Genomic DNA, 19441 nt, shown 5'->3' with positions numbered 1-19441 from the left:
CAGCTATTCTTAGCCTGTTCTCTCAGGTGGTTAATCACCGGGATTAATTAGCAAGCAGCTACTGCGAGAACTTGATCTTTTTCCTTGATTCTTAGTCTTACCTCATCAGGTATTTTCTAAAGTTAGGCTGGGTTCGTCCATAAATGAAGCATGGACGTGTGCCCCGAGGGAAGAACACTCACAGGTATCCGGCCCGACAGCAGGAGTCGTGCGCGGAGTGCAGAGTGAGGCAGTGCCTTGAAAAATACATTCGCTCCCGCCCACACCTTCTCCCACTGACAAATGCTGTGCCTCTCCCGGCCAGAATTCTACTCCAGCAAACAGATTTAGCAAAATAAAAAGGAAAGAAAAAAAAGGCAGGGGAGAAAGAGAAAAGAAAAGCCTGTCGGAGGTGTAACACCTGCATAAAATTGACTATCTAAATGTGCCCACACTCCCAGAATAGGACTTCCACAGCAACCGAGAGCTGCCGTCTCAGAACCGGTGCATGTGTCTGAAACGAGACGCGGTTATACCCATGTGGGGGGGGGGGGCAGTAGGCGAGGAAACATGAAGACGCTTGCTGGGAGTGACCGTAACAACCGTTCTTTGATCATTCCAAATCCTAAACTAGTTAAGAAAACTGCCTACTTCCTGCCACCCCAGTCTGGGGCACCATATTCCAGAAGCTTGTCTACAATTTCATATGTAACAACCCACTGAGGTTGTTTGACGTTTGCATTAAACGTCACCATTCATTTTTTCTAATGAACATTTTGAGCCTGTGCTGGAGCTGTGGGGAGGGAGCAGGGGTGGATGGGAGGTGGGAGTAGTTGCTGTCGAGTAAGTCTGACCCATTTCTTCTCTCTGGGACCTTATGGTTGCATAAACTCATTATTTTTATATAGTTTTAGCAATTTATATATTTGTGAGTTTATACAGAATACCTTTACATTGTATATATAAAATATAGAACCTACCCTAGCTGGTGTGGCTGAGTGGATTGCGAACCAAAGGGTTGCAGGTTCGATTCCCAGTCAGGGCACATGCCTGGGGTTCGGGCCAGGTCCCCAGTAGGGGGCATGCTAGAGGCAACCACACACTGATGTTTCTCTTCTTCTCTTTCTCCCTCCCTTCCCTTGCTCTAAAAATAAATAAGTAAAATCTTTTAAATAATATATAGAACCTTCATACTTATTCTTATATAATGGGAGAAAAGCCTGAATAATTGGCATTGGGTTTCAGAAAAATTGACAACTGGAGGGCTAAATAAGAGGTGAGGCATGAGCCATCGGACTCAGGAGGGAGTGCCAGTGAGCGTGCTTTGTACTGAGCAACTGTGCTGGGCATTCCCTGGGCACCTTCATCTTCCTGTTTTGTTCTCCCTCTGACCTGCTTATCTGTCACTGTCATCTGGAGGAGAAGCCAGGATATTCCTGGGATCGCAGTCAACCTGAATCATAGTCTCCATGAAGAATGGAAGAACAGCTGGAAGGCTTCCAGGGAAACAACCATGAAGTCATTTAAGAAGCAAGACGTCTTTGCAAGTTATATCCCTTCTTGGAAGCTCTGGGATGATCGCTCTGGGGTCTCTCTCAATAAGAAGAGATTCAATGTGTGGCACTCAGGTACTTCTTAGAAGTTCCAACTGCTTTGTGACACTGTATCACACTGTCACACGGTCACAATGCTTTGCTTTGCGATTATTTGTAAGGAAGAAAAACAAGTATTTAAGAGGGAGAGAAGTTATTATCTCCTATTACAGAATAACCCAGACATTCAAGTTTCTGTTAGATTCCTCAGCTTTCTGCTCCATCAGGGTATTGTAAATGTGCATTGTGGAAGTCTCAAAATTATTTGTGTGTAAAAAGACATGTTAACTGACACAATAATAAGTACATCATAATAAAACATTACTGAATGCTTAATATATGTGCCCAGCATTCTTATTCATGTAATTTTATTACAACTTGTTTGTGACGATGATTGGGGTTATCCTCCAAATATTTCTAGTTCTCTTTCAAGGTGTATGAAAAGATTACACTTTCCTGACCCCTTGAACTTGAGTGAGGCCATATGACTGTTTTATGGCTTATAAAACCTCAGTAGTGAAAACCAAGTCAGTACACAATTACCTGTTCTCTGGTGATCAACAACATTTTATGGGGTAAGCACTCAATCAGCAAAGCTTCCAGAGTAAGAAAAAATAAGCAGAGCCCTCCACACTGGCTGACCCATAGAGGACGTGCAGCATGTGTAAGTAAGAGGAAAACAAAACAGACCTTTGTTGCATATGCTAAAAAATTTTAGAATGGTTTGTTATCACAACATAACCTGTCCTGGCCTGTCCGAATTAATAGGTTATCGAGTAGATATTATCTGCATTTTAGCAATAAGTTGAAGGCTCAAATACATGTTCTTGTTTGCTCAAGGTCAAAGAGTCAATAAAAGAACTGACTTGTCCAATTCCTTCTGACATTTGAGCCCAAACCTTGATCACTAACCTTATTTTATGGACTTGGATTATAATCCAAGCTTATAATACATTTATTTTCTATAAATTTACTTAGACTTAGTAGTCCTTGAAAAGACTTCCTTGTGATACCATTTCTTTGGGATATCTTTCTAAAGCTAAATCAATAATTTAAAAAAAATACCATCTATTGACCTTTATGATTTACAAAGCATTTTCACAAAGAGTAACTCATTATAGCTTCACAATAAACCTGTGAGTTAGGCAGGATAGACATTATCCTGTTGTTACTGGTGAAGAAAATCAAGGCACAGAAAAGTTAATAGTTAGTTGACATGCTCAAGGGCAAAGAGCTAGGTAATGATAATGACAAATTCGAGGATGAGAATCCCAGAGTTAAGAATGATTCTCCAAAGACACCAGCAGGAGAGAGGTCTGTAAAGGTAGTGATTATTACAGCACAGTGGAGATAAGCCTGCTGTTACACACAGCCCTGCAAACAATTTGCAATTTTGTTTGGCAATTCCTCTGAAAAGCCGCTTCTCCAAGTTGAAATAGTTGCCACCTCCTTTGAGCCCCTCAGTACCACACTCTTCCTCTGGAACTTTCTCCGTCAGCCTTGGGGTAACAGTGAAAAACTTCAGATGTTGATGTGCCAACCACAACCTAATTAACTCAATCTTCACCCAAAGCTTGAGAAATACCTACTATTCTCTTCCTTTTAAAGGGGCGAACACCTAAGACAGAGAAATGGAGTGGCTTTCCAAAGATCAGAGGACACAGGTTAGGGGAACCAGTGAAAATGGCGGGCAGTGTTTGTGGAGCAACGCCAGAAGGTCTAACATACAAGCAATTGGATCCTTAGAGGGATACAGGGCAGAGAATGGAGCAGCAAGTTATGTTTCCCAAATTCGATGAACAGCAGAAATTAAGTGCTTCTAAAAGCTCAGCAAACTTAAGAAGGAAAAATACAAAGAAAACTACATTTGACATCTCACTGTCAAATTACTGAAAAACAAAGGTGAAGAGAAAAATCTTTACAGTACAGAGTGAAATGGCACATTATATAAAAGAAAACAATGGTACGAATTATTGCCGATGTCTTATCAGAAGCAATGGTGTTAAGAAGACAGAAGACTATTGTATTTATAATGCTGAGAGAAGAAAAATCTTGTCACCCCGAAATTTATAACCAAGAAAATATCACTCAAAATGAAGGTGAAATAACAGCACTTAGAGATAAAAACTAGGTTTGTTACCTGTAGACCTGCATGAGAAGAAATGCTAAAGGAAGTTCTGGCTCAAGGAAAATAATCATAGATAAGATTTAGATGTTCCAGAAAGAATGAAGATTACTCTGAATTGTAAATATGTAAGTTTAAAATACTATATTTTATAGTTCCCTTGATTGCTCAAAATTCAAATAACTGTTTAAATTGAAAATACAACATTGTATCATGGGGTATATAGCATGTAGATATAATATATAGGACAATTATCTCATATAATGTGGAATAAATAAAGTTATAAAACTATGAATCTGTTGTTTTACATAACTAGCACAATATTAACTCTAATTAGATTGTAAATGTTAAAGATTTATGTTGTAATCTCCAAAGGAAACATTAGGAAATAAGAATGAAAAGAGAAATGGCTAAAAACCAAGAAAGAAATTGAGATAGAATTTTAGAAAGCATTCAAACTAAAAGAAGGGAAAAAAAAGAAGAGACAGAAAACACTGAAGGGTGAGACAAGCAGGAAACATAGTTGCTCATAGTTGGCCTAAACCCAACCATATCAATAATTACATTAAATGTAGGCAGACAAAACATGCCCAGTAAAGACAGAGCTCATCAGGCTGAACAAAGCAAGACAGTACTTTATCTTTTCTGTAAGAACTGCATATTAAATGTGAAAACACGGGTCAGCTGAAACTGAAAAGAATAAAGACAATATACCCTGCAGACACTAATGATAAGAGAGCTAGACTAGCTATTTTAATATCAAATAAAGTAGACTTTATGATAGCATTACTGCCAATGAAGCAAGACTTCTCAATGATAAATGGCAAATGATGAATCTCAATTCACTGGCAAGACCTAGCAATCTTAATATATATGCACATAATAACAGCATGAAAATACATAAAGCAACATTTGACAGAATTAAAGGGAAAAGCAGACAAATACATATGAAGATTTAGCACTTCCTTTGGTAATTAAAAAACCAACGAGTCAAACAAATTAGTAAAGGCCAGGAGACCTGAACACCACCACGGAATACCCTGACTTAATTACATGTATGGAACACTGTGCCCAGGAGCTTCAGAATACACATTCCTTTCAAGTGCACCTGGGACAGGCACTGAAATCCTAATGACTGCATTATCTCACAAACACGGGATACAATTAGAAGTGAATAACAATAAAATATCTAGGAAATCCCCAAATACCTGAAATTTCAGCAACACAAAACATTGAGAAAATAAAAAGGCAAGCCACAGATTGGAAAAAAGATACTGACAAAATATTTATGTCTAGAATACAAAAAGAACCCCTAAAACTCAGTAATAAATATAACTGAATTAAAATTAGGCAAAGTGTAGGAATATGTGAATTTCTAATAAGCACACAAAGATGCATTCAAAATTATTAGTTATCAGAGAAATGTAAACTAAACCACTGAGAGCTACTACTCACCCACTGGAATGGCTAAATAAAATAATAATAATAAAAAAAAGATGAACAACTCCAAATGTTGATGAGAAAGTGAATTATCTAGAATTCTCATACATTGTTAGTCTGGGTGGAAAATGTTACCACCACCCTGGAAAAATGTATGATAGTTTCAGATAAAACAAACACCTTGTATATTCATCAATTCTGCTTCTAGATATTTACACAAGAGAAATTATAATTTATTTCACAAAATGACTTATAGAAAAACATCCATGGCATTTTTTTTATTTTAGTCTTTGTTCCAGTACAGTTTTTTGGCTTTTGTTCCCATTCCAGCCCACCCACCCATCCCTCCCCACCTACCCCCCACTTCCACGCCCCCCTAGTTTTTGTCCATGTGTCCTTTATATTTGTTCCTGTAACATCCATGGCATTTTTATTCACAGTAGCCCCACACTGAAAACTATCTAGGTATCCACTAACAGGAGAATGATTTACACACACACACTTGTGCAAGAGTGGCACTGTTATACCATTCAGCATTAAAGAGAAAGGAACCGATACATGCTAAAATGTGAATGAACCTCGAAAACAATATGCTGAATAAAAGACTTGTCCAAAAGAGGACATACTGTATGGTTTCATTTACCTGAAATTCTAAAGCAGGCAGAATTAGGCACGGTGAAAAATCATCAGAACAAGGATTGGCTCCGAGAGGGACAGGGATGTTCTCGATGAGTGAGGAGCATGAGAAACTTTTGCGACGTGATAGAGATGCTGTATCTTCATTTGCTAAAACTTACTGAAGCGTCCATTTAAGAGGCGTGTATTTCGGGAAGGGGCCGTCTTCATTACAACGGAAGGGAAAGAAGGAATCGGGCTAATTCCCTTTTATCTATAATGTTGATGGGTTGAGTTTCATTCATCTTTGATTCTTCATTATTCCCAGGAGAGTACTCTTAGATACAGTAGTTTATGTTAATTAGCTATTAAATTTTTGTTTCTGCATCCCCTCTTCCTGTTTTATTCTGTTAAATATTTTTTATAAACCATGGTAACAATGAAGTTATTGACGCCCTTGCCAAGTATTTTAATAGGCACACGTTAGTTTTAATTCTCACATTTATGTGGTTCATGTGGCATAGTCACAAATGCATAGTTCAAAGAAGGTGAGGTCTGTTTCTTTCTTTTTTTTTAGTCCTCACCACTCCAGGACACTTTATTTTCATTGCTTTTAGAGAAAAGGAGGAGGAGAGAGACATTGACATGACAGAGAAGGCAACAGATCGGTTGCCTTCTCATACACACCCCAACCAGGGATAGAACCCGCAATCTGTATATGTTCCCTGATCTGGAATCGAACCTGTGACCTTTTGGCTTTTGGGACAATGCTCCCACCAACTGAGGCACACTGGCCAGGGTGAGGCCTATTTCTGACACTCTCTGCCTGCTTAGATTAAGAACTGGGGTGCTGGAAGACGTGGCCTGAGTAAGTGTCTAAGAATTTCACTGGTGTGATCTCCACCTATTAATGAAAATCATTTCAGTCTGGTCTGCCAATCTCCACTTTTAGTGGTTATATATAGCCAAGTAGTTTTGTGAAGGAATTTGAATCTGTTTATTTCTTGAAGCAATCTATTAGAAACCCTAATCATTCTAACAGAAGCTTACAGAAGGGAAGAAAAATCAGCTGCCCAACTCCTGACTTTAAAGTCCCCTGACTGACCTTACCTTCCTTGGGAAGATCTCCAGGAGCGGTAAGTCATTTCAGGTCCTCATTGAGAAGGCCCTTTTGGGGTTGGATCGCAATATTCTTTGCTTTAATCAAACTCTCATTTTAAAAAATGAAGCAAAATGTGTAAAAAATCAAGAAGTTGTAAATCTTCACCCCATATATTCCATTTTTCTTACATTCTAAATAAAAAATAACTTTGGATGTAGAATTCAGTTTGTTGCCATACTCATCTAATTAAACGTAAAACCCTTTCTGTGTGTATATGACCTTTCTGGCTGGTGCCACCTACACGTTATGCATTTAGCTTTGTTTCTACTTCTGTTTTCAGGAATGATTTCAAAGAGTCACTCAAGTTTCAATTTAACTTAGAAATAGGGAAATAAAACATTTTTCATCTCTCAGACTTAGCTCTTTGAAATTGCAAATGAGAATCAAATCAGGTCTAGAAAATTTCCGCAGGTGAAGTGATTTCAAGCAGTGTGAGCTGAGCCAGCGCGGTCTAATTTTAAGGTTTCTGCCACTGTGTGTATGCGCTGCGTTGTAATCAGGATGACTCAGCTGCAACCTTCGTAATACCTCACTTGTCACTGGATTCACTTAGCCTTCTTCTTTATTTCCGGAAATGTGTAGAGACTATGTTAACGGTCCAACATTCTTAAACGAGTTTTAGGAAAGCTCTTACTCTTTAGCATTATTGCATTAGGCATAATGGCACATTGGTTTTTCTTTAGTGACCAGAAAGTGGGAGAAGAAAAGAGGTTATGCCCAGTAACAGGGGGGAGTTATGTTGCTGAACTGTCCTCTGTCTTGCTAACAAGCCACCTCACCGAGGAGAAGCACCACATGGACGTGTCTGTGCGGGTGGCCTCTGTGTTTGAGACTCCTGGGTCTCTCTGGCAGCTGGTGCTGTACGTGCTGTCACCAAACTTGGCTGCTAGGTATTTAAAATGGTGGCTGTAAAGGGCTCCCCAAGGCTCTGAAGGGGCTGGGGAGCTATTAAACCCTGAGTAATGTTGCATTATGGTTGTTAGTGTCTGAACACCCCAGAGGAAGGACGTGCGGGGCTTTCCCACCTGCTGACAGCAGTTCTGTTTGACTGGTCTCCTCCCCTCACTCCTTTCCTAGCATTAAAACTTTGATTTCTTTTTTTTTAGCTTGGGAAAATTAGCTATGGTGTAAGAATTAAGACTTTACATCTTCTGTTTCTTTCTTTCCTTTTTTTTTTGACTTGCATGATACAGAGAGAGTCTGAATAAATGTTATTTGGAATGTTGAGGGGTTGCTTTTAAAAGGGATAAAATCTTCAACTTCAACTTAAGTAAAATAAATTTTCCTTTAAAAATGAACAAAGTCTGCCCTGGCTGGCGTGGCTCAGTGGATTGAGCGCGGGCTGCGAACCAAAGTGTCGCAGGTTCGATTCCCAGTCAGGGCACATACCTGGGTTGCAGGCCATGGACTCCCAGCAACTGCACATTGATGTTTCTCTCTCTCTCTTTCTCCCTCCCTTCCCTCTCTAAAAATAAATTAAAAATCTTTTTTAAAAAATGAACAAAGTCCATGATTTTTGTGATAAAGTCAGAAATGACTGACTTCAGTAACTTTAGTGGGATTTACAGAGATGATTATTTCTATTTCTCAGCTGTGCTTTCTTCTCTCTTGGGATTGGAGACCTAAAGCTATCAAGAACTATCAACCCCTCCTTCCACTAACAGCTCCTTAAACAGCCCTTGTGTTCACTCTGATTGGACCGACTTGGGTCATGTACCCATTTATGAGTAGACCACTGCTAATTCTTCAGGTTGGCTTGGGCCTAGGTTGTATTCATGTCTGCAGTTCTGATGGAGCATGGATGAAAGTTGGGGACTTTAAATCAGGGGTTGTGATTAGAAGAGTGGGAAATGATTCCATTTTACTAAATACAAAATAATTCAACCAAATCAATTCATCAGAAAAAGTTGAATATGAACAATTGTTCTGTGGGAAGTACTATGCTAGGGACTGAGTATAATACTTAAATAAGACAGGCTTCTACTTTTAAGAGGTTTATAGTCTACTGGGGAGGCGAATGTATAAGATAATTCAATGATAGTGTTATTTGTGTATAATAAAATCACAAGTGAAGTGCTCTATGAAACAGGAGGTTAATAATTAATATTATTTTTTGTCTGGGGCATGACAGGTCTAAGGGTAGGTAAAGATGTGTTTGGAAAGGCACCACTGAGGAAGTTGTTTGAATACACCTTGAAAGATAAATGGAAATGACAAACAAAAACAAACAAACAGAGAAGTGGAGAGTTGTTTAAGTAGGGGAGCAAAATATTTTCTACCAAGTACAGAGAGGGGATATAGCTTCTGTGAGGCAAGCATGCCAGTCAGTAAACTAAAATGATCGGTCGTTCAATCTATTCTCTAGTTTTCTATGTCTGTACAATCCTTAGCTTTGGGTTGTTTTATTTTCTTCTTCTTTTTTTTTTAATAGGAAAGTAGTCCAGAGTGGAGTCTGGCAGACCTAGTGATAGGGAATTAACTCATTTAATCCATATGACATCTCATGAACATATAAGCAATAACTAAATTTTACTCTGACATGATTTTGTGACTTCATGCTGTTTCTGCATCTTTGTATAAGACTATTTTTTTGTAAAGACTCAGATTCACTAGATTTTTGAAATTTTAAAAGCACGTGCCTACTCATGGTTTTATAATGTAGTAGTTTAAAACAAATGAGCTTATGTTTACATCTTGGATCCCCGACACCAGCTGATTCTGGGAAGTTCACTTCTCTGGGCCTCTGTGATATCTGCAAGGTGCTGGTGGTCACAACAGTGTACACTCTTAGAAGTTTTACAATGATTAGAGGAGACAATCTATGAAAATACTTAGTAAAATCTTTGACACAAAAGAAGTTTTCAATAAACGCAATTATTAGGATGATTGTTGGCATCATAAAAGAGATACGATGTTTTAAAAAACAAATTCCTATTGAGAAGGGTTAGCACAGACCCATTTTGTCCAGAAAGCTGTTATCCAGAATCTAATTTAAAGATGGTTCGATCATAGGACTTCATGTTTTTAAAAGACATTTTTCATTTTTTTATTTATAGACTTATTTATGTATTTTTAGAGAGAGAGAGAGGGAGAGAAACATCAGTGTGAGAGAGAAATACCAATCAGTTGTCTTTCACGCACGCCCCAGCTGGGGACCAAACACACAACCCAGACACGTGCCCTGACCGGGAATTGAACTGGCTGCCCTTCACTTTGCAGAATGACGCCCAACCAACTGAATCACATCAGTGAGGGCAGGACTTCATTTTTTTAAAAAAAACAGTTTTTGTTCATAGAGCATTGGTCTCTGGAGTGGATGAAATGGGGTCCCAGTTAGTTTGCGAGAGGGCAGAAACCTCAGGCTTATTCTTAGGGCTTCCTTTTCCTCATCTGCAAAATGACTTTAACGACCTCTGTTGCCTTCCAACAAAATAATTGTTATCATTTGGATACAATTGTACCATTGTATCTTAGGAAGAACTTTCTAAAAGCCCTTAGAAAGCTCTTCCTGTTCTTCAGTCTATGATTACATTAAAATGTTTTGCTATGAGAAACATGTATAAAGGACCCACGGACAAAGCCATGGGGGTAGGATTGAGGGTGGGGGGTGCGGGTGGGTGGGGCAGGGGAGAGCGGTAGGGGAAATGGAGACAACTGTACTTGAACAACAATGAAAAAATGTTTCATTATATACAGTATACTCGGGCATTAAATCAGACTATGAAAACGGTGATTCAGCAAATGTGTTAAAGTTCCATTTTATAATGATGCATTTTATGGAAGTACGTGCATTAAACTTCAACTACAGCAAAACATGCCCATTTAGGTGTAAATATATGTATATGTGACATTTATAATCCTATAAATAAGCCTGTGGGTGTAAAAGGAAAGCAAAATATGTTTAAATATTTATTTTCTAAGCCCGGGTCTAAAAAATTTCACTTTCAAGTTCTGTGAGCCTACCAGAAAAATGCTGGCCTAAACTAAAAACGCTGCACTGTGTCTGGGGAGACCGCTGACCCCTGAAGATGCAGCGGGTCATGTCAGGGTATCCTTTGTCCTTTCAGGCTTCTTGAACCCCAAGTGAGGTCCGTTCCAGACATGATGCTGATAGCATTACCCAAGCTGAAGGGATGTGTTTCCTATAATGCAAGAGCAATCAAGTGCTTTTGGTAAGCTTCCGAAGAGAGGAGCCAAGCTCAGCAAACAGAGCAAACAGTTGGGGGTTCAGAAAGGTCTTCTAGCTTCAATCCATTTAAAGGGTGCTTCAGGGCAAATTCAGTCCTCAGCAGGACTGCCGACACGCCAACCGAGACGACTCTTCGAGTGTCCCAGCAGACGTGAGCCTTTGGTTGTGAGGCTGGCGTATACCACTGGTTATCCACCAGTGGGCAAAAGTTTGGACACCTCAAATGTACACTTTGACTGAAAAATGAATACAATAAAAACAAACCACAAGCTAAAGAAAAGCTGATTTTCCCAGAAGTTTATCTGAACATAGTGTTTTTCGGAGGGAAGAATGCAGAAGCTTAATCCCCAGAACGGTCTACCTTATGAAATGGCAGGTGGGCCTGTTTCTGCCATGCTTGATGAAGGACTGTGAAGATGGCCGTGGGGAGGTCCTAGGAGAATTCTAACTACCAGAGGCAGCCAGAGCAATAGGAACAGAACGTAACCAGCAAAGCATTTAGAAAAGAGCACTGAAGAATGTACACCCAGGATGAAGCCCTGAACCCTCCACTAATTTAAGTCAAAAACCCTGACCAAATCACTTCACCTCTCTGAGCTATCTCGGTAAAATGGAATCCATTGCATTTGTCTCACTTACACCACAATATTTTAACACTGAAATGATATAATGTGTCGAAATAATTTGTAAATTTCATGGGTTAATTCAAAATTTAAATCTTCTGTATCAATACACAAAATACCACGATTAACACCTAGATAGAGGACAAGCTCTCTTTCTTCAAAGTCTTCGAATTCTTAAGTCCAGAGTGTAGTTTGGACGTAAGTCATCTACACAAATCAAGTACAGAACAAGACCAATGAATGCTGGTGTCTTTTAAAACACACCTACACAGCAGCTAACAGTACTGAGTGTGGCTCTTGGACTTTCTTTCCTCCTGTTCCAACCATTTCCTCTCTTGACTTTTGTTTGGCTGCCCTTCCAAAAGCTTCTTATTTAAACGTTCCCCAAAGCTTTCCCCCAACCCTCTTTGCGATATCCTTTCTCACTGGATAGAGCCAATTACTTTGCCATCCACGCAGCGCGGATCTTCCGATGTCTTCGCTGATGCCAGCTACTTACAGCTAGCAACTCTTCCGATTGCCCACTGCTCATGCCTGACTGCTTTTTTTCCCCATGCCGTACCAGTTACTAACCATTACTTTTGCCCTGGATGACTCCTGCTCCACATTTCCAACTTACTTTTCGAAAACTGTACCTGTCTCCACCAACCTGTCAAACGTAATCAGTAAACCCAAACTCATTGTCTGCCCTGCACAAATGTTGCTCTGCAAAACTTTCTTCCCTTCATTGCTTGTTTTTGTATACGGCATCATGATTTTTTACACTCAGGATTGAAACTAAAGGTTGTTTTTCGTTTTTGGTTGACCCCTCTTCCTCCAGTACCCAATCATTGCCCTATCTTGCATTTCCACTTTGTAATGCCTCTCCTACCACTGGTTGGTTCAGTTCTCACTTCTGGTACCCAAGTCGAGGGTGGTTTCCCCGGATCACTGCGCTCTGCCTCCAGTTCATCTTCCCTGCATTTCCCCATCATAATCAGTGTTTCCAAATCAACCCGATTATGTCATTTTTTATTTAAAAAAACCCCTTCAAGACTACTTCACCATTGAATAAAATCACCAGTCGAAGGACTTCATGTTCTGGGCCTAGTGCGTCATCGCTTTCAGGTTTCTGTCTGCGCGTGCTTTGTGCTCTGATCAAACGCACAGCGACGGTGTTCAGTTACAGAGAATCAGAAGAGACCTCAAAAAGGAGTATTTGACAAGTGCCAAGATTCCTGAAACGTGCTTATGAAGAGCCTTGCATTTATTCCTCATAATGCTAATTTTAACAGCAGGTTCCGAGCTCAATCCACCCACCTGTTTTCACCCAGTGGAATGTGGTTACTCCCTATCTGAAATCTTCCTAGTGCTTTATGTTGCTTCAAATTGGCTTACCACTTTCTGCCTGTCGTTGTAGTGACTTTTTGTGCTTCTTAGTCTCCTCATTTGACTTAAAGCTCCTTGAGAGTAGGACTTTGTATTTTGTTCCCTGTAGTACATTCATTCAATATTCATTGAATTGGAATATTCCAATAGGAAAAGTAATGCTTGTTTTGATTACTTCTAAGGTTGCAAATGAAATAAAAACAAAATATTGTAAATATATAGTGATGTATATTATAAATACATACTAAAAACCATCATCCACTTAGTGACCTGAATGAATTGTTCTGCTTATAAATTTAGAAAAAAAACAATTACTACTAATTTTGCTTTCTTGCCTAAGGTATATTAATAAAATACTTTTTTTCCATTGAAAAGTAAAATAAATGCTTCCAGGAAAATTAAAGTTGGCTAACCTGCTTCTTTTTTTTTTTGATTCAGTCTCTAGCTAGAAGAGACTTCCGAAAGACTGTCTGTTACAAACTTCTCTCTGAAAACAACACGGCAATTTTCCAAGGTGATGGTGTTCCTGCAGCTATTTCAATCCAGTTAAAATTTCACATACAATAATGGATTCTACAGTATTAATCTTTTTAAAAGACAGTCACTTTAAATGACATGGAAGTTAAATGGGATTAAGAGTGATGGTACCCCATCAGGATACAGAGTGAAGTCAGAAGTCTTTGGAATATATCTCCATCCATTGAGGTCACTATAATTAAGATAAACTATCTTCTTTTTCCACAAGCTGGCCCCTGGTGGCATTATCTGAACCATAATTTCATACTTGATGGGCCTTAGGTATAAATTATTATGAATGTACATACAATTTTAATGTCCATTCCTTCTTCCAATAAAATTTTATTAACTGGCCACAATGCTCTGAGGATTGTGTGAGCTCATCCTCTAGAGAATTTTTCTAAATGTATTCCACCTGATACTTATTCTAATAGATGGACTTTGAAAAAAATTGCAAAGAGATTCTTTGGTATAACAATGTTGGGAGATGTCTCTATCTACCTTTCAGATATGCAAATATATATTAGCATATTAAAGCTTCAAATAAGTCAAACAGTTAAGAAACATGTTTGACTTTGTTTAATCCAACTTTTCCCACACTTTTTTGACTGAGAAATATTTTTACGTCCTCTCTCATCCAGTTTTACCAGTTAGTTACCAAAAGATAATCCTCTGGAAAATAAACCTCTCACATGTAGCAATGTCTTAGCGTAGCTTACAAAATCTTCATAATACATGAAGATTAAGTCAATCCAATATACCATATCTTCTACCTGCCCAGTTGAAAATGTGTCTTTACTATAAGGTTGCTTGAAAACACCAATTCATGGGTACACTAATTTAAACCACTTCTGGGGAAATGCACAATTCAAATGACTTTAAATGTGTATTTGAGAGATTGCAATAGTCTGACAAGTCACTGGATTTGAGCAAGTCATAAAAGAGACACCATGGCTCAGGTGATTTGGTTAAGTGGTACTTCATCAGAACCAAAAGAAATATTATGTCACAGATAACCTCACAGTTAAAGCGTATGTTTAATGTGTGAAAATAATGTATAATGTGGATACATGTAAAATGTATAATGTAAAATATAATATAGATACATTTTAATCACGTTCTGGTATCAAGTGAAGGGCCTAGTAGAGATGAAATATATAGTAGTCATTAAAATCAAAGCCAGACTGCTTAGCCTTAAACTCTAGTCCTGCCTCCTAGTAGTTATGTGCTTTGTGGAAGTTACCTGCCTTCCCTGTTACAGTTCTCACATCTGAAAAAGTTACAATGATAATAGTAATTCACAAGACTTTTCTGATAATAAAATTTTAAAATGCATGCAAAACATAGCACTTGACTTTTATAAGAAGCTCAAATAATGTCAGCTATATTTAAAGTTAATACTTGAAAGATCTGATTCCTCCAACTTTGTTCTTCTTTCTAATGATTGCTGTGGTTATTTGGGGTCTTCTGTGGTTTTATATATATTTTTGGAATATTTGTTCTAGTTCTGTGAAATATGGTATTGGTGTCTTGTTAGGAATTGCATTAAATATGTAGATTGCTTTGGGTAGCATAGATATTTTAATGATGTTAATTCTTCCTATCCATGAACACGGAATACATGCTTCCAGTTATTTGTATCTTCCTCAATTTCTTTCTTCAGTGCCTTACAATTTTCCAAGTACAGGTCTTTTACACTCTTTGTTAAATTTATTAATAGGTATTTTAATTGCTTTGATGCAACTGTAAGTGGGACTGTTTTCTTGGTTTCCTTTTCTGATACTTCATTGTTGGTATATAAAAATACAACTGATTTCTGGATATTTATTTTGTATCCTGCTGCTTTACTGAATTTGTTTATCGGTTCTAGCAGGTTTTTGGTGGAGTCTTTAGGGTTCTCTACATGCAGCATCATGTCATCGGCAAATAATGACAGTTTTACTTTCTCTTTTCTAATTCGGGCGCCTATTATTTCTTCTTCTTGTCTGATTGCTGTGGCTTGGATTTCCAGTACTACGTTGAATAACAGTGGTGAAAGCGAACATCCCTATATTCTTCCCAATATTAAGGGAAATGCTTTTAGATTTTGCCCATTGAGTATGATCTTGGCTGTGGGTTTATCATAGATGGTCTTTATTATACTGAGGTATGTTCTCTCTGTTCCCAATTTGCTGAAAATTTTTGATCACAAATGGGTCCTGAATTTTATCAAATGCTTTTTCTGCATCTATTTATATGATGATGTGATTTTTGTCTTTGTTTTGCTTATGTGGTATAACACATTTATTGATTTGCAGATATTGTACCAATCTTGCATCCCTGGAATAAATATCACTTGATCATAGTGTTTGATCTTTTTAATGTATTGCAAGGTCTAGTTTGCTAATGTTTTGTTGAGGATTTTAGCATCTATGTTCATCAGGGATATTGACCTACAATTTTCTTTCTTTGTAGTGTCTTTATCTGGTTTTGGAATTAGGATAATGATTGCCTTCTAAAATGAGCTTGGGAGTCTCCCCTCCCCTTGAATTTTTCTGGAATATTCTGAGAAGTGTAGGTGTTCTTCTTTAAATGTTTGGTAAAATTCACCTGTGAAGCCAACTGGTCAAGGACTTTTATTTGTTATGATTGTTTTTTAATGATTGCTTCAAATCATTAGTTGTAACCTGTCTATTCGGATTTTCCAATTCTTCCAGATTCAGTTTTGGAAGATTGTATATTTTTAGGAATTTATCCATTTAATCCAGAGTGTCCAATTTCTTGGTATATGGTTGTTTGTAATATTTTTCTTACAATCCTCTGTATTGCTTTGGTGTCAGTTGTTACTTCTTTTTTTTCCTGATTTTATTTATTTGGGTTCTTTCTCTTTTTTTCTTGGTGAGGCTAGTTAAATCTTGTCAATCTTGTTTATCTTTTCAAAGAATGAGTTCTTGGTTTACTTCATTGATCTTTTGTATTGCCTTTTTAGACTCTATGCCATATATTTGTGCTCTGATCTTTATTACTTCTTTTCTTCTACTCACTTTGGGCTCTGTTTGTTGTTATTTTTCCTGTTGTTATTTTTCCAGTTCCTTAAGTGTAAAATTAGATTGCTTATTTGAAATTTTTCCTTCTTGAGGTAGGTCTGTAATACTATGAATTTCTCTCTTAGGACTGTTTTCCCTTTGTCCCACAGATTTTGAGTTGTTATGTTTTTGTTTTCACTTGTTTCAAGGTATCTTTTGACTTCTTCCCTGATCTCACTGTTAACCCATTCATTGTTTCATAACATGTTATTTAGCCTCCATGGCTGTGTGTGTGTTTTTTAGGGTATTTCTTGTTTTTTTTGTGATTGATTTCTAGTTTCATACCTTTATGGTCAGAGAAGGTGCTTGATATGATTTTAAAATTTATTGAGACTTGTTTTGTGTCCTAACACGTGATCTATCCTAGAAAATGTCTCATGTGCCCTTGAAAAGAATGTATATTCTACTGCTTTGGGGTGAAATACTCTGGAGATATCAATTAAGTCCATTTGATCTTGTGTGTTATTTAGGACCACTGTTTCCTTGTTAATGTTTTATCTGGAAGATCTATCCATTGATGTCTGTATTATTACAACTGTATTACTGCCCATCTCTCCCTTTATGTCTACCAAAATTTGCTTTACGTACTTAGACGCTTGTATGTTGGGTTTATAAATGTTTACAAGGTTTATATCCTCTTGTGGGATTGCTCCCTTTATCCTTATGCAATGTTCTTCTTTATGTCTTATTATAGCCTTAGTTTTAGAGTCTATTTTGTCCAATAAAAGTATTGCTACTCTAGCTTTTTTTTTCTTTCCATTTTCATTAAATATCTTTTTCCGCCCTTCACTTTTAGTCCGTGTATCTTTTGTTCTGAGGCAGGTCTCTTGTAGACAGCATATATATGGATCTTATTTTCTTCTCCATTCAGCTACTCCAGGTCTTTTGATTAGAGCATTTAAGCCATTTATATTTAAAGTGATTACTGATAGGTACATATTTGTTGCCATTTTATTCTTTTAACTATGTTCATCTGTTGTTTTTTTCTTCTTAAAAAAGACCCTTTAACACTTCTTGTCATCCTGGTTTGGTGGTAATAAACTCCTTTAGCTTTTTCTTGTCTGGGAAGCTCTTTGCTTTTTCAATTTTAAATGACAGTCTTGTTGGGTAAAGTAGTCTTGGTTGTACATTGTTGCTCTTCATCACGTTGAGTATTTCATGCCAATCCCCTTGGCCTAAAATGTTTTTGCTGAAAAATCAACTGACAGTCTTATGGGAGCTCCCTTATAGGTAACTGTCTTCCTCTTGCTTCCTTTAAGATTCTCTCTTTGTATTTAACCTTTTAATTTTAATTATGATGTATTCTGTTGTGGGCCTCTTTGGGTCCATCTCCTTTGAGACTCTCTGTGCTTCCTGGACCTGTGTGTCTTTCTTCCTTCACCAGGTTAGGTAAGTTTTCGGCCACTATCTCTTCAAATAGGTTTTCGATCCCTTGCTCATGCTCTACTCCTTCTGGTACCCCTATGATGTGGCAACATCATTTCAATGAAATGAAATCCATTTCAGCTGCCTGCGATCCTATGTTGGGACATATTCTCAGGTCTCTGGACTTAAACTGATCAGTGCTGTGTGCTTTGATCATGGCATAAGGAACAGTGGGCACACTTTTCTAGGAGTGTTCTCCAGCCGTCTGAACAAAGTTTCAAGAGGCTTTCCACTGAGTAGCTATAGGCTCAAGGCAGCTAGTGCCAATATTAGACACATCCATTGTGAAGCACATTGCTTCTCTTTGGTTATACCTCTGATCTGCTGAAATAATTGAACAGAAATTGGATCTTTCTTCAATGTGTTATTATTTCAGATATTGAAATAAATCTATTATTTTCTTATTTAATCCAAATATCTGTTTCATTTGGTTGTTCCTCATCATCCCAGTGCTGCTGCTGCTTAAAAATTCTAAGGGGCACCTTACTGATACAGGGTCAGAACATTATCCCATTTATCTTTGCACCTCCAGTATCTAAATATAGTAATGAAAATCTGTTGAATGTGTGTAAGATCCCTTATTTTGTCAAATCATGTACTTAAATTTTGTTGTAGTCTTGATTTCTTTCTAAATGTTCTCTCCATGCTGTGGTAGTATTCAGTATATACCTACCAACAATTTCACAAAGTCAGAGGTATATATACAGACTCATGGTGGTTGCTAGAGGGGAGGGGTTTGGGGGGCACTGGGTGAAAAAGGTGAAAGGACTGAGAAATACAGATTTGTAGTTACAAAATAGTCACAGGGATGAAACATGGAGCATAAGGAATACAGTCAATTATATTGTAATAACTACATATGGTGCCAGGTGGCTACTGGACATATGAGGGGATCACTTTGTAAAGAATAGGATTGTCTAACCACTATGCTGCACACTTGAAACTGTTACTTGAAAATAACATTGAATGCAAACTGCAATTGAAAAAAATTAAAAATTAAAAAGTAATATTTTAGGTGTCAAAAAACAATATTTAGCTATGTAGATAATGAAATCAGAGCCATGCACACTTCCTGTGTGTGATCCTGACATCTTATGTCTGCCAGTTTGAGTTACAAAAGCAGAAGTTTGCATCATGCACAGTGCGACCACAAGTTCATTTTCCCATTGCCTACACTTCGCTGAGTGCTGGTTTGGGTGATTTCACATACTTGAACACATTTAGTTTAAGAAGGAATTTCTAGAATATTAAATGTCTGATTATTGCTAAGCATATATTTCTTTTTGGCTTCTATCTTTTCATTGACATGGCATAAATTTTTTCCCTTTTCAATTATTAGTGT

General features: G+C 37.7%; 1 protein-coding gene across 1 annotated transcript in view; it reads right to left on the bottom strand.

Moving 5' to 3' along the window:
- GABRB2 (gamma-aminobutyric acid type A receptor subunit beta2) overlaps positions 1–19441 on the bottom strand; it is a 246346-nt gene that overhangs the window by 215373 nt on the left and 11532 nt on the right. The gene's annotated exons all lie outside the window — the stretch shown is intronic.

The sequence above is a fragment of the Phyllostomus hastatus genome, unplaced genomic scaffold (genome assembly GCF_019186645.2).
Source record: "Phyllostomus hastatus isolate PE091 unplaced genomic scaffold, TTU_PhHast_1.1 phas_contig_150, whole genome shotgun sequence".
NCBI lineage: Eukaryota > Metazoa > Chordata > Mammalia > Chiroptera > Phyllostomidae > Phyllostomus > Phyllostomus hastatus.
Note: the sequence above shows the minus strand (reverse complement) of the source record. Positions and strands in the feature narration are given on the sequence as shown.